Source organism: Bison bison, unplaced genomic scaffold (assembly GCF_000754665.1).
Source record: "Bison bison bison isolate TAMUID 2011002044 unplaced genomic scaffold, Bison_UMD1.0 scf7180017864221, whole genome shotgun sequence".
Taxonomy (NCBI): domain Eukaryota; kingdom Metazoa; phylum Chordata; class Mammalia; order Artiodactyla; family Bovidae; genus Bison; species Bison bison.
The window spans coordinates 1,624,971-1,639,026 of NW_011494793.1; positions in this window are offsets into that span (position 1 = coordinate 1,624,971).

Genomic DNA, 14,056 nt, shown 5'->3' on the forward strand with positions numbered 1-14,056 from the left:
CCCAATCCAGTATTCTTGACTGGAAAATCCCCATGGGCAAAGGAGCCTGGTGGGGTACAGTCCATGGGGTCACAAAGAATCGGACATGACTGAGCACGCATGCACAGCCAAAAATAAATAAATAAATATTAAAAAATAAAAATAAAATTTTTATTGAGATGAAACGCAGGTAACAGAAAATCAGTCATATTAAAGTGTACAATCTCACAGCATTCACCGTATTCACATCGTTGTGCGACTATCACCACTAACCATTTCCAAACATTTTCATCCTCCGAAACTGAAATTCTGTCCACAGTAGAGACTAACTCGCCCTTCTCCCCCTCCCAGCCCCTGGCGCCCACCATCTTGTTTTCTCTCTCTATGAATCTGATGACTCTAGTGACTTCATATAAGTGGAATTATGCTGTGATTGTCATTTTGTATGTAGCTTCTTTCACTCAGCATAGTACCCTCCAGGTTCATCTATGTTGTAGCAAGAACCAGAATTGCCTTCCTTTAAAAAAAAAATTATTGACTTATTTAGCTGTTCAAAGTGTTAGTTGCAGCACATGGGATCTTCAGTTTTCACTGGGCCATGTGGGATTATTTTTTCATCTTTCTCTCATTAGTTGCTACATGTGGGATCTAGTTCCCTGACCAGGGATTGAACCGGGGACCCCATTACTTGGAGTGTGGAGTCTTAACCACGGGACTGCTGGGGAAGTCTGAAAATTGCCTTCCTTTTTAAGGCTGAGCAATTTTCTGATCTGGGTGGCCTTGGCCGGCAGCGGCTTGAAGCAGGCTGTCAGCTCACCCACCAGAGGCTGAAGCCAGGCTGCAGCAGCGAGAGCACTGACTGCTAACCACGAGACTATGAGGGCCAGTGGCCAGTGACAAGGCCCTGGCTTTTCTGCTTTGTGGAAATAAATTCTTAAAGAGACAGAAAGTGGTGAAACAAGTAAAGTGTGTATCAGGAGGAGAATAAGAGCGCGTGTGAATAGACTCGGAGAATCTCTCCTTTGTGGTAGTCTAAATCATTTATATGGGGCCCTTTCTTCCCGGTTTCCTCTGGCCAATCACTGCTTTCCCTGGCTCTGAGCCTGTATTTAGTATATAACTCAGGGCCCTCCTCTGTGTGCGTGCGCATCTCTTAGCCAAGATGGACTCCAGCGCAGAGGCCTATGGGAAGGTTGACACCACCTATGATGGGCTGGCGTGGCCTCTTTTTTTGGCCCCCAAGGAGCCTCTCTGTACGTGTGTAGCTGGAAAGGTCTCCTCAACCTCAAGAACAAGACCTAAGTGATCTCTTTATCTTTTATCTGGACAGGACACAGCTCCTCTCTGTCCCTGACATTGTCTTTATCTTGGAATATCTGTCCACAGGGGACAGACTTCAGCTGCTCAGCCTGGAGCTCATCTCTCTCCTGCCTCAGTTCCACTGCATTTATGTACAGACCACATTTTGTTTACCTATTCAGACACTTGGATTGCTTCCACCGTCTGGCTATTCTGAATAAAGCTGCTGTGAACATAGATGTACAAGTATCTGTTCCATATTTATTTTCAGTTCTTTTGGGTATACACTCAGAAATGTGTTGTTGGATCATATGGTAATTCTGTTTAATTTTTTGAGGAACTCTCATCCAATGCTCTATAATGGCTACATTAAAAAAATTTTTTTTAAGCATTTATTTATTTATCAGGTCCCAGTTGGATGGAGGAGCCTGGTAGGCTGCAGTCCGTTGGTTCGCTAAGAGTCGGACACGACTGAGCGACTTCACTTTCACTTTTCACTTTCATGCATTGGAGAAGGAAATGGCAACCCACTCCAGTGTTCTTGCCTGGAGAATCCCAGGGACGGGGGAGCCTGGTGGGCTGCCGTCTATGGGGTCGCACAGAGTCGGACTCGACTGAAGCGACTTCACAGCAGCAGCAGCAGCAGCAGCAGTTGCAGCATGCAGGGTCCTTGTTGCAGATTCAGTACTTGTGGCACATAGGGTTCATTGCCCCATGGCATGTGGGATCTTAGCTCCCCAACCAGGGATCAAATGACTGTCCCCTACATTGGAAGGTGGCTTCTCAACCACTGGACCACCAGGGAAGCCCAAATTTCCTTTTTTCCCTCCCCATTTCTTTTTTAAAAAATTACATATTTTATTTTTGGCTGTGCTGTGTCTTCGTTGCTTCGAGGGCTTTTTTTCCGGTTGCCGTGAGCGGGAGCTCCTCTCTAGCTGCGGTGCGCGGGCTTCTCACTGTGGTGGCCTCTCTTGTAGCAGAGCACAGGCTCCTGGGCCCGAGGGCTTCAGCAGTTGCAGCACACAGGCTCAGTAGTTGTGGCTCACGGGCTTAGTTACTCTGCAGCATGTGGGAGCTCCCGAGATGAGGGATCCAACCTGTGTCTCCTGCACTGGCAGGCAGATTCGTTACCACTGAGCCAGCAGGGAAGCCCATTTCTTTTTAAAAAATTATTTATTATTGTTCATTTTGGTGAAACTCACATAATATCAAATTAACCAATTAAAGTGTACAATTTAATGACATTTGATACATTCACCAAGTTATGCGAACATTTCCATCACCCCAGTGGAAACCGGGTACCCTTGAGCAGTCACTCCCCAATGTCCCCTCCCTGCAGCCCCTGGCAATCTGCTTTCTGTCTCCTCCTCTGGACGTTTCATATGAATGGAATCATATCTATGCAGTCTTTTATGGCTCGTTTCTTTCATCACCATGCTTTTTAGGTTCATTCACATTGTAGTATGCATCAGTGCTTCTTTCCTTTTTAAAGCCAAGTAATACTCCAGTGTATGGATGGACTGCATTGTTCATCCACTCATCTGTTGATGGACATCTGGGGTTGTTTCCAACCCTTGACTACTGTGAGCAGTGCTCCCCTGAACTAGAGCAGCTTGCTTTTCCGAGCAAAGTTCTATCGCCGCTGAACCCCCGCCATCATTCACATGGGGCTACGTTCATGCTACAGTGGCAGAGTTGAAGAGTGGTGTCAGAATCTGTATGGCCTAAGATATGTACTATTTGACTCTTTACAGAAAAAATTTGTTGACTCCTGAGTGAATGAATTTGGGAGCTGGGTCACCTGGGAGAAACTGCTAGTTTTTTTTTTTTTTACTCAATATGTATTTTTTATTGTTGGTTGACAATGTGTTAATTTCTGCTGTACAACAAAGTGATTCAATTATACATACATATGTATTCTTTTTTTAAAAATATTCTGTTCACAATGGTTTATCGTGTTATGTGTGTGTTAGTTGCTCAGTCGTGTCCATGTGACCCCATGTGACCCCATGGACTGTAGCCTGCCAGGCTTCTCCGGGCATGAGGTTTCCAGGCAAGAATACTGAGTAGGTTGCTATTTCCTACTCCAGGGGAACGTCCCATATCCAAGGACTGAACCCTGGTCCTCCACACTGCTGCAGATTCTTTACCATCTGAGCCACCAGGGATGTTCTTATGGTTTATCATAGGATATTGAATATAGTTCTCTGTGCTTGTAGAAACTTCTGGTTTTGCCCCAATAACATTCTTTTCTCCTGTAGAACTGTAACTATGGTTGAGAAAATGGCCGCAAAGAGCGCATTTCCCAGCATCCTTTGCAACTAGGTACACGCCATAAGGAGGTTCTGGCCGGAGGACTCCTAATGGAGGCAATGATCACAGCCGCTTGGTCTTGCCTGAAGGGATGAGGTTTGACCTCCTCCGGCCTTCCCCCTTTACCACCAGCTGGAGCAGACATCTTGGACCCTGAGGGAGAAGAAGCAAGATGAAAAGATGGTTCCGCATGGCCGTATCAGCCCTGGTAATATAATGTAATGTGATATGAGAGCCCACTGTGGCTCTCAGTTTCATTCTCTGATTACCAGAAGTGTGTGCCTCTCCATATGTTTATCAGCCACCAAGTTTTCCATTCAGGAAATTCCTATACATGTTTTAGTGCATGTTCTATAGGGTGTGATCTGTCCCTTACTAATTTAGGGTTCTTCACAGATCCTATTCTTTTCTTTCTCTTTCTGGCCACACTGGGTCTTTGTTGTAGCATGAGGGCTGTTTGTTATGGGGCTCTGGCTTTCTCCAGCTGCAGCACTCAGACTTGGTTGCCCCACATCGTATGGGAGCTTAACTTCCCAGCCAGGGATGAAACCCAAGTTGTCTGCATTGGAAGGTGGATGCTTAACCACTGGACCACGAGAGAAGTCCTGATACTATTCTTTTTTTTGGTCAGGTGTGGTGCACACATATGCTCCCAATATTTGGCTTGTCATTTCATTCTCTTGACGGTGTCTTTGATGAACTGAAATATTTCATTTTAATGAAGTTGAGTTGATCATCTTTTCCTGTATCTTCCTTTTCATGCTTGTTGTGTCTCCTTTAAAAAGTTTTCCTGGTGCCAACGTCATAAAGCTATTTTCTTACACTGACTCCTAAAATCTTTTATCATTTTGCTTTTCACAATGTTTAATATGCCCAGAGTTGGGTTTTGTATATAATTTCATGTAGGGACTTCCCAAGTGGCTCAGTGGAAAGAATCTGCCTGCCAAGCAGGAGACACAGGTTTGATCATTAGGTTGGGAAGATCCCCTGAAGAAGGAAATGGCAACCTACTCCAGTATTCTTGTCTGGGAAGTCCCACGGACAGAGGAGCCTGGCAGGCTTCAGTCCATGGGGTCACCAAGAGTTGGACATGACTTAGAAGTTCAACAAGAGTAGTTTCATGTTGGGTAAGCCAGGGCCCTCAAATGCTTTGCTTTTAATTTTTGACACAGAAACCCCATTTCTGTTTTTATGAAAATCATCAGTGGAGCCCTTGTAAACTTCTGGCAGGGTTATCTTCCATTTATTTCTGATGTTGGATTATACTCTATTGTCATTCAGTTCCAATGCATTTTTTTCCAGCAGAAAAAAGGCAGACCAAAATGGCTAAACTCCTGTAAGCCTCAGGATTAAGGTGGGAATTTAAAACCAAAGGGAGTGTGGTCATAGTTGGGGAACCCCCAAGATGGCCCCCAATGATCTCTGCCTGGTCTTCAAGCCCTTGTGTCATCTTCTCCCCTTGATGTGGGCTGGACATAATGACTCCCTCCTAACTAATAGATTATAACAAAAGTAATGGGATGTCACATCTGAGATTAGGTTACAAAGGACTGGAACATCTATGTCTCTCTCTGATAAAGCCAGCTGCTATGTTGTGAGCTGTCCTGTGCAGAACCCCTGGTATAGAACTGAGGGGAACCCCCAGCTAATGGCCAGCGAGGAGCCATCAACCTGCCAACAACCACATGAGTGAATTGGGAAGTAGCTCCTCTCACAGTTGAGCTTTCACATGAAACCACAGGTCTGGCCAACATCTTGATTGTGGCCTGTGTGAGACTTTGAGGAAGAGGCATATCCCTGACCCAGAGAAACCGTGAGATGATAAATATTGGTTGCTCTTTTTTTCCTAAAAGTATTTATATTTACTTATTTTGCTGGGCCAGGCCTTAGCTACAGCATGCTGCATCTTTTTTAGCTGTGACTTGTGGTATCTTTAGTTACAGCATATGAACTCTTAGTTGCAGCACGTGGGATCTTGTTCCCTGACCCGGGATCAAACCTGGGCTCTCTGCATTGGGAACTCAGAGTCTTAGCCACTGTACCATAAGGGAAGTCCCAGTATTTGTTGTTCTAAGTTGGTGCATTTGAAGGCAGTTGTTACATAGTGTTAGGTAACTAATACAGAGGCCATCCCAGAGTGGAGCAAGGACAATGAACGTGGCTGATTCTGGGGGCTGTTTACCTGGAAGCCACCATTTGCTTCATGGGCTGGGTAGCCTGGTGGGAGGTAGGAACCAGTATTAAAGGTCTCATTGGTCTACACCAACCCTGGTGATCCATCTCCCTTGTCAGCTTAGGTGTAGGCTTGTGACCCATTTCTGGCCAATGGTGTGCAAAAGGAGAGTCCCAGAAAATTTTAACTGCCTTAGAAAAAGAGATATACACAAATGGAGTTTTGGAGCTCTGACAGCCATTCTGGGATTGAGAAAAAGGCCATTAAAGACAGAGAAAAGACAGCAAACACTGGCCAACACAGGACCTGTCTAGCCTTCTTTTTAAGGATATGACCTAGTTTCATCCATGTGGCTTCTGCTCATACCTCATTGGCCAGAAATGGTCACATGACCATAAGCTACAGGGAAGGCTGGTAAATGTAGCCTTTAATTAGCCATGTCCACAAATGATGCTTCTATTATTGTACTAAAAGAGGGAAGAAAGTGCTGGGGGAGGGGTAACCATCTACCTCTACCACAAAAATATATGTTGTACATTATAAAATAAACCCCTACAAAGCCGTTGCCCACTAAAGGACCAGATTTTTATTGATATCTCGCCCACTTTTCCCTGCTCCCTGCTCCCACCTCCCTGCCCTCCCCACTCCTCAAGGCAGCCACTGTCCTTGGTTTTTATGTTTCCTTTTTTAATCCTTGATTTTTAGAAATTGTGTTAAAACACATATAACCTAAATTTTACCATTTTAACCATTTTTAACTGTACAGTTCAGTAGTATTTAATACATTCACAGTGTTGCGTACCATCACCACCCTTCATCCCCAAAATTATTTCATTTGTAAAACTGATATTCTGTACCTGTTAAACACTAACTCTTCATTCCCCCTTCCCCAGTCCCTAGAAACCACCACTATATTTTCTGTCTCTGTGATTTTGCTTAGTCTTGAGTACCTCATATAATTAGAATCGTAGAGTATTTGTCATTTTGTGACTGGCTTATTTCACTCAGTAGAATGTCCTCAAGGTTTATCCAGTTGTAGCATACTGCAGAATTGCTTTCTTTTTTAAGGCTGAATAATATTCCACTGACTGGATGGATCCCATTTTGCTTATCCATTCTTCTGATGAGGGACACTTGAGTTTCCTCCATGTTTTAGCTATTGTGAATAATGCTACTATGAACATTGGTGTACAAATATCTTTTTGAGACCCTGATTTCTATTCTTCTGGGCATATGCCAAGAGGTGGAATTGCTGGATCATTTGGTAATTCTATTTTTGACTTTTAAGTATAGATGATTTAGAATGTTTCAAGTATACAGCAAAGTGATTCAGTTATATGTATATTTATACATATATATTCCTTTTTCAGATTCTTTTCAATTATTACAAGATATTGAATATAGTTCTCTGTGTATACAGTAGGTCCTTGTTATTTATCTTTTTTATATATAGTAGTATGTATCTTTTAATCCCAAATTATCAATTTATACCCTCCTTTCCCCTTTGGCAATCAAAAGTTTGTTTTCTATATGTGAGTCTATTTCTCTTTTGTAAATAAATTCATTTCTTCACATCAGGTGGCCAAACTATTGGAGCTTCAGCTTCAGCACCAGTCCTTTCAATGAATATTCAGGGTTGATTTCCTTTTGGATTGACTGGTTTGATGTCCTTGCAATCCAAGGAACTCTCAAAAGTCTTCTCCAACACCACAGTTCAAAGCATCAATTCTTTGGCGCCTAGACTTCTTTACGGTCTAACTCTCACATCCATACACGACTATTGAAAAAAACATAGCTTTGACTATATGAACCTTTGTCTGCAAAATGATCTCTGCTTTTTAATGCGCTGTCTAGATCTGTCATAGCTTTTCTTCCAAGGAACAAGTGTCTTTTAATTTCATGACTCTGTCGCCATCTGCACTGATTTTGAAACCCAAGAAAATGAAATCTGAGACCGTTTCCACCTTTTTTCCCATCTATTTTCTATAAAGTGATGGGTCTGGATGCCATGATCTTCATTTTTTGAATGCTGAGCTTTAAGCCAGCTTTTTCACTCTCCTCTTTCATCTTCATCAACAGGCTCCTTGGATCCTCTTCGCTTGCTGCTTTAGGGTGGTGTCACCTGCATATCTGAGGTTGTTGCTATTTCTCCGTGTCTCGGCAATTGTAATAGTGCTGCTGTGAACATTGGGATGCAGGTATCTTCTTGAATTAGAGTTTTGTTTTTCCAAATATATGCCCAGAAGTAGGATTGCAGGATCATATGGTAACTCTGTGTTTAGTTTTTTTTAAAAGAGTCTCCATACTCTTCCCCATAGTGGCTGCACCAACTTACATTTCATGTTTAATCTTTTGAGGAACCATGTACTGTTTTCCACAACAGGTATATCATTTTGCATTCCCGCCTACAGTGCACAGATGTTCCAATTTCACTACATATTCACCAATGCTTGTTTTCTGTTTTGTTTTGCTTTTTGATAACAGCCAATGTATATAAGGGTAGAATTCTCAATTTTTCAACCTTGCTGTATGTGCTGTGCTTAGTCGCTCAGTTGTGTCCAACTCTTTGCGACCCTTTGGATTGTAGCCCACCAGGCTCCTCTGTCCATGTGATTTTTCAGGCAAGAATACCGGAGTGGGTTGCCATTTCCTTCTCTAGGGGATCTTCCCAACTCATGGATTGAACCCATGTCTCCCGCTTTGCTGACGGATTCTTTATCCACTGAGCCACTGGGGAAGTTTTGTGCTTATCCTGTTTTATTAATCACCCTTGTTGCTGCTAAGTCGCTTCAGTCATGTCTGACTCTGTGTGACCCCATAGACGGCAGCCCACCAGGATCCCCCGTCCCTGGGATTCTCTAGGCAAGAGAGAGTGGGTTGCCATTTCCTTGTCCAATGCATGAAAGTGAAAAGTGAAAGTGAAGTTGCTGAGTCTTATCTGACTCTTAGCGACCCCATGGACTGCAGCCCACCAGGCTCCTCCGTCCCTGGGATTTTCCAGGCAAGAGTGCTGGAGTGGGGTGCCATTGCCTTCACCCTTAATTATCCCTAGACAAAATCTCTGTGGGTGTACCTGGTAGGTCTTTTGAGCTTTATAAATGTAGTATCATGCTCTTTGAAACCTTCTAGGACTTTTTTTTTCACTCATCATCACACTTCATTCGTCAGAATGAAGCAGCTCACTTCCTAGAGAATGGCAGAAATAAGCCTGTCCTTCAGCCATTGATGTGGAGTCAACTGTGGGACTCACTGCATCGGAGCAAGACAGTTTCTTTCTCACAGTTCAGCAAGCATGAGCCTCAGCCCCCAAGCCTCATGGGTGACACACTGGACTCACATGCTGAGAGGCAGGGGGCCAAGGGCTGAGCACCTTCTGTAGAAAGCGGTAAACAAGCCGGCTTCCCTCTGTCAGGAACGAATTAGTTACGCAGAAGTCATGCTGGGCAGGGGGCGCGGGGGCAGGGTTCCTGGCAATCCAGTGGTTAAGACTCCTTGCTTCCACCGCAGGGGCATGAGTTCAACCCCTAGTCTGGGAACTAAGATTTCGCATGCCTCGTGGCCCAGCTAAAAAGAAAAGAAAGTCATGTTGTGTAGCCTATGTGCTTAGCTATGGAAACTGCTTGGTCTTGGGAGAAGTACGCATCTGCAGTCTGGCACAGTCAGCAAAAGCTTGCAGGTGGACTTCCCTGGTGGTCCAGTGGCTAAGACTCCAAGTTCCCAGTGCAGGGGCCTGGGTTCAATCCCTAGTCAGGGAACTACATCCCGCATGCCACAAGAGTTTGAGTGCCACAACTAAAGATTCCGCATGCCACAACTAAGGAACCAGCATGATGTAACAAAGACCAAAAATCCCTCAGGTCATCACAATAGTTAACAGATGGAATTCAGCTTGGAAATTTGCACTCCGCTCAAACAAGTGGACTAGGTCAGCCCATCATTGTGGTAGGGCCAGATGGACAACAAGTATTAACAGTACCAGCAAAGGACGTTGCTGAAGAAACTGTTATAAGTGAAGAACCGCAAAAGACAATGTATCAGAATAATTGAAAGCCAGGTGGAGTCTGCAGAAATAGAAGTAAGGAGTCTTTTACCCAAACAGATAACTTTTAAAAAGCATTCATTTTTAAAAAAAGAACTTGCAGGGTGCTCAGGACCTGCGGGCTGCCTGCACAGAGGTCAGGCAGACACGTGTGCCTTATCCATTTCATAGCTGTATAATATTCCTCCACTGTGTGAAGATACCATGTCATTGACGCGGCTTCCAATCTTGCCCACATGCAAGCCTCTCTTGAGGACAGAGTTACTGAGCTATGGGTTACCCCTGTGGTTTAGCCACTTTTTCTTTTATATTTTACCCTTTTTTTTTTTTTGGCATGCAGCATGCAGGATGCTCGTTCCCCAATCAGGGATCAAACTCATGCCTCCTGCAGTGGAAGCACAGAGTCTTAGCTGCTGGATCACCAGGGAAGTCCCTTACTTTTAGCCTTTCTGACTGTTACTTGCAGCCAAATGCACTTAAACTCGCTTCCAGGGGTGGATCCCACAGCCCCTGCCCTGGCCACTCAAATGTAGAGACAACTCCGGGTCTTAGGAGGAAACCTATAGAAGAAACCTCAAGAGCAATCTCCGGACTTTATCGAGGAAACCCTGAGTTGAGTAAGATTCCATTTTTGCTCCCTGGTGGGATGGGGGATCAACAGAGAAGTCAAACTCAGATATACAGAAAAATGAAGCTTCATTCTTTGCCCATCCAAGTTGATAACATGAGATTCTCACCTGCTACATCAGAAAACAAAACAAAAATACTTCCAAACAAGGGTGAGTGGGTGGAATTTAAATGTGTCTCTGGCATTTGTGTCTTGTTTGAGCAAAGAGCGACAGCTGCCCAATATCTTGGGTTCAGAGCCTGGCTCCATCCCTTCCGAAGTATCTCCCTTCCCTCGACCTGCTTTCTTCTCTGTAAAATGAGACCATGGTAGTTGTAATGATTTGCATTCGTGGGTGGGAAGTATATTGAAGAGTGGCTGCTCACAGTAGGTTCTTTGTGGTTTTTTGGCCAATTTAGGAAGACAAGGAGGTCACCACACATCGAGGCTGTGTGCTTTTTCTTCTTTTAATGTCTGCTGTTAATAAAATATTTTTACAGAGACCAAAAAGTCAGAATAGTGCAAAACATCTCAACACCATGCATTCATGACCACTTCTCGTTGGTTTTAAACATTTGTTCCAATATTTACAGAGAAATGGGGACATCTGTGCAGATGCCAGACTGACGGGATGGAATTAAAACAGACAAACAGCATTTTGAGTTCACATTTGCAATCACATGCTAAGAGAAGGTGTGTGGAGGAATAACCTCCCTGGACTGCGTGGCCAGGTTTCAGGGACTCAAGGGGCTGGGGCTGGATGTGGGGTCTGAGTTTCCCTGACTGTGTAGCCAGGGATGCCTAGGGACCGTCCGCCAGTGACCTATGCCTTGCACAAGAGTCACTGTGGCTGGGCGGGTGGTGGGGGGCAGATGGAGGGGGTCTTACTTGACACTGTCAACTTGATTTGTCTCTTTAAAAAAAAAAAAAAAGGCAAAGAGAAAAGCAACACGTGTCAGCGAAAATGACTTTGGTCCTTGATAATTATTAGGAAAGGATGTTCAGGAGACAGCAGGGGTCATGATGTAGAGCAGCTCTGCAGTGAGTTCCCCTCCCTCTCTGCCTGAGCAGCAGAGTTGGGGCAACTCTGGGCTGTCTCCCCTCTGTCCCCATGTCTCAGTGTTCCCACCTGTAAGATGGACATTGCTGGGGGTGAAGGACAGAAAGGTCTCTGAGGTCCCAGCTGGAGAGGTCCCAAGGATTTCTAGTTGGCTAAGTCTTTTTTTTTTTTGCATCTCTGATGGGGGCATGGTGAGGTTTCAGGATGTAGTGCCGGAGAACCAGGATTGGGGGATGCCACTGGGCACCTCCTTATTTTAGGTAAATCTTTTGAGGACAGACTGGAGAGAGCAAGGAGGTCCTTCTTCCTTCTAGTTCTGTTTTTGCCCTTTCTCTCCTGTCTCTGCAGCCCCATCTCTGAATTGCTCTCTCTTCATTTCAAAGTTCTGGCTGTTCCCATCCAGGCAGGATCTGATCCTCTTGACTTCTTCCTCTGTCTGCCCACCCCTCTTTTCTCTCCTTCCCTCCCTTCTCTTCTTTGGGTCCTTACTGTCTCCTCCCTTTTGAGGGGGGATTGGCTGTGTCCCTCAATGTCACTCCCCACCCCACCCTGATCCCACTACGAGCCTATTTTATCCTTTTCCTGATCCATGAAAATCTGGGGCAAGTTCCCCGCATGGAACAAGTTCCAAATGCAATGCCAGGACCCCACCTGCGCTCAGAACCCCAGGCACCCCAGGTGAAATGGTGGAAGCCCAAAGGTATCGTCCAATGCTGGGTGGCCCTCTGCTCCTCTCTGAGCCTTGTCGTTGTGATTTCAAACACTTCCAGTCCCCTCTGTCCTCTCTTTACTCTTTGCCCTGTGGCTCAGCCAGTCTGCTGGGAATACCTCCTGGGTGCCTAGATCTGTGTGGGAGGGGAAGGTTGGTATGGACAGACACACGTGAATGTGTGGGGACACACAGAACTCCCTGCCTGAGACATAATTCAATTAGACATCCCCTCCCCCCGGGCCCAGCCTTTGCTCACTGAAACTGGGGCTCTCAAGGGGCTTCAGAGCCCCATCTTGCAGGGAAAGAGAGCCTTTCACAGATACCCTCAGCTCCATGGCATCAGAGACAGAGGCTGGGGGAGGGGCGGACAGAGGGACAGTGGCTGGGGAAGTCCTGAGGGGGATCAGAGGTTTTCCACGGAAGGGAATATTTGTGATGAGTTTTGAGGAATGACTACCAGTTCTCTGGGGGGAAGAAGTGAGAAAAAATTTCCCCAACAGTTTTAGCCTGGGAGTCATTTGTCATTTGACAAATACTCCCTGAGGCTCCCTCCATGTGCCTGGCCTCGTGCTGGGGAAGCCCCCCCACACACACACACACACTCACACACCCTAGACCAGAGCACTTCCCAATAAAGCTTTTGGGAAACACCTTGGCTTTCTCTGGCAGAAGCTCAGCTCCCCCTGCCCTTTCCTGCCAGTCATTCAGGAAGTCTTTCAGAGCCTACTCCAAATCACAGATTAACTCCCCTTTGGATGTTGCTCCTCTCCGCATCTCCAAGTCAGCCATCCAGTCCACTGCCACCTCTTGGATGGTCTGAAGTTCAAATTTCCCTCTTGGGCCTCATGACGGAGACTCCAAGTTCCCTGCAAGACACCTCCAGCCTGTCCCTTGTCCCTGGGGCGGGGGGGCCCTCCCGCCCCACCATCCTGAATGAGAACTTTCATCCTAATCTCTAATTCTGAACCGTCAGTCACCTGAAACTGCCTGAATTTACACACACTCAAAACGCTCAGTCATGTCTGACTCTTTGTGACCCTATGGACTGTAGCCCATCAGGCTCCTCTGTCCATGGGATTTCCCAGGCAAGAATACTAGACTGGGTAGCCATTCCCTTCTCCAGGGGATTTTCCCAAACCAGGGATTGAACCCGGGTCTCCCACATTGCAGGTGGATTCTTTACAGTCTGAGCCACCAGGGAATTTAGGGGACACACAAATACTTTCAGGTAAATTAGAAATAACAGCGGCTTCATCCAAACTCTTGTTCACAATACAACCCTCAGTTTGCACATGGCCTCCTTAGAGATGCTCAACCCCTGGGCAGTGCACAATCGGGACATCTGTACCAAGGGGCCCTGGGGCTCATCCAAGGCATAGTTTTTAATATATCCTCCAAAATCTTTCCAAGAATTAATTTCAGTGTCCTGAAAGCATTTTGTCCTCCCCCCCACCACATCAGTCTATTCTTCATGAGGTAGCCAGAGGGAGAGTCAAAACCTGAAATCCAGACTCTCCCCAGATTTAAAATCTCCTGGGGCCTCCCAAATCTCTAGGGTGAAATCAAAACTCCTCAGGACTTTATACCAGATCCCACCTGGCCTGAGACCTCGGCAGACCTCCTCAACCTCATCAGCATCTCCCACCACCCCATTGGTTGACTCAGCTCCAGCCACCTGACCTGGCTATGCTTCAAGTCAGCCCACTTCCAAGCCTTTGCATCCGAAGTTGCCTCTGCTTGGAGCTCTTTTCTCTCCAATGGGTGGTTCCTTTACACTTTTCACCTCCGCAGAAAGCCCTTCCCCATCTGAGGTAGCCCCCATCACTCCAGGAGCCTAGTTAACTCTCTTCTCATCCCTCCTTTTAAATTTTTCC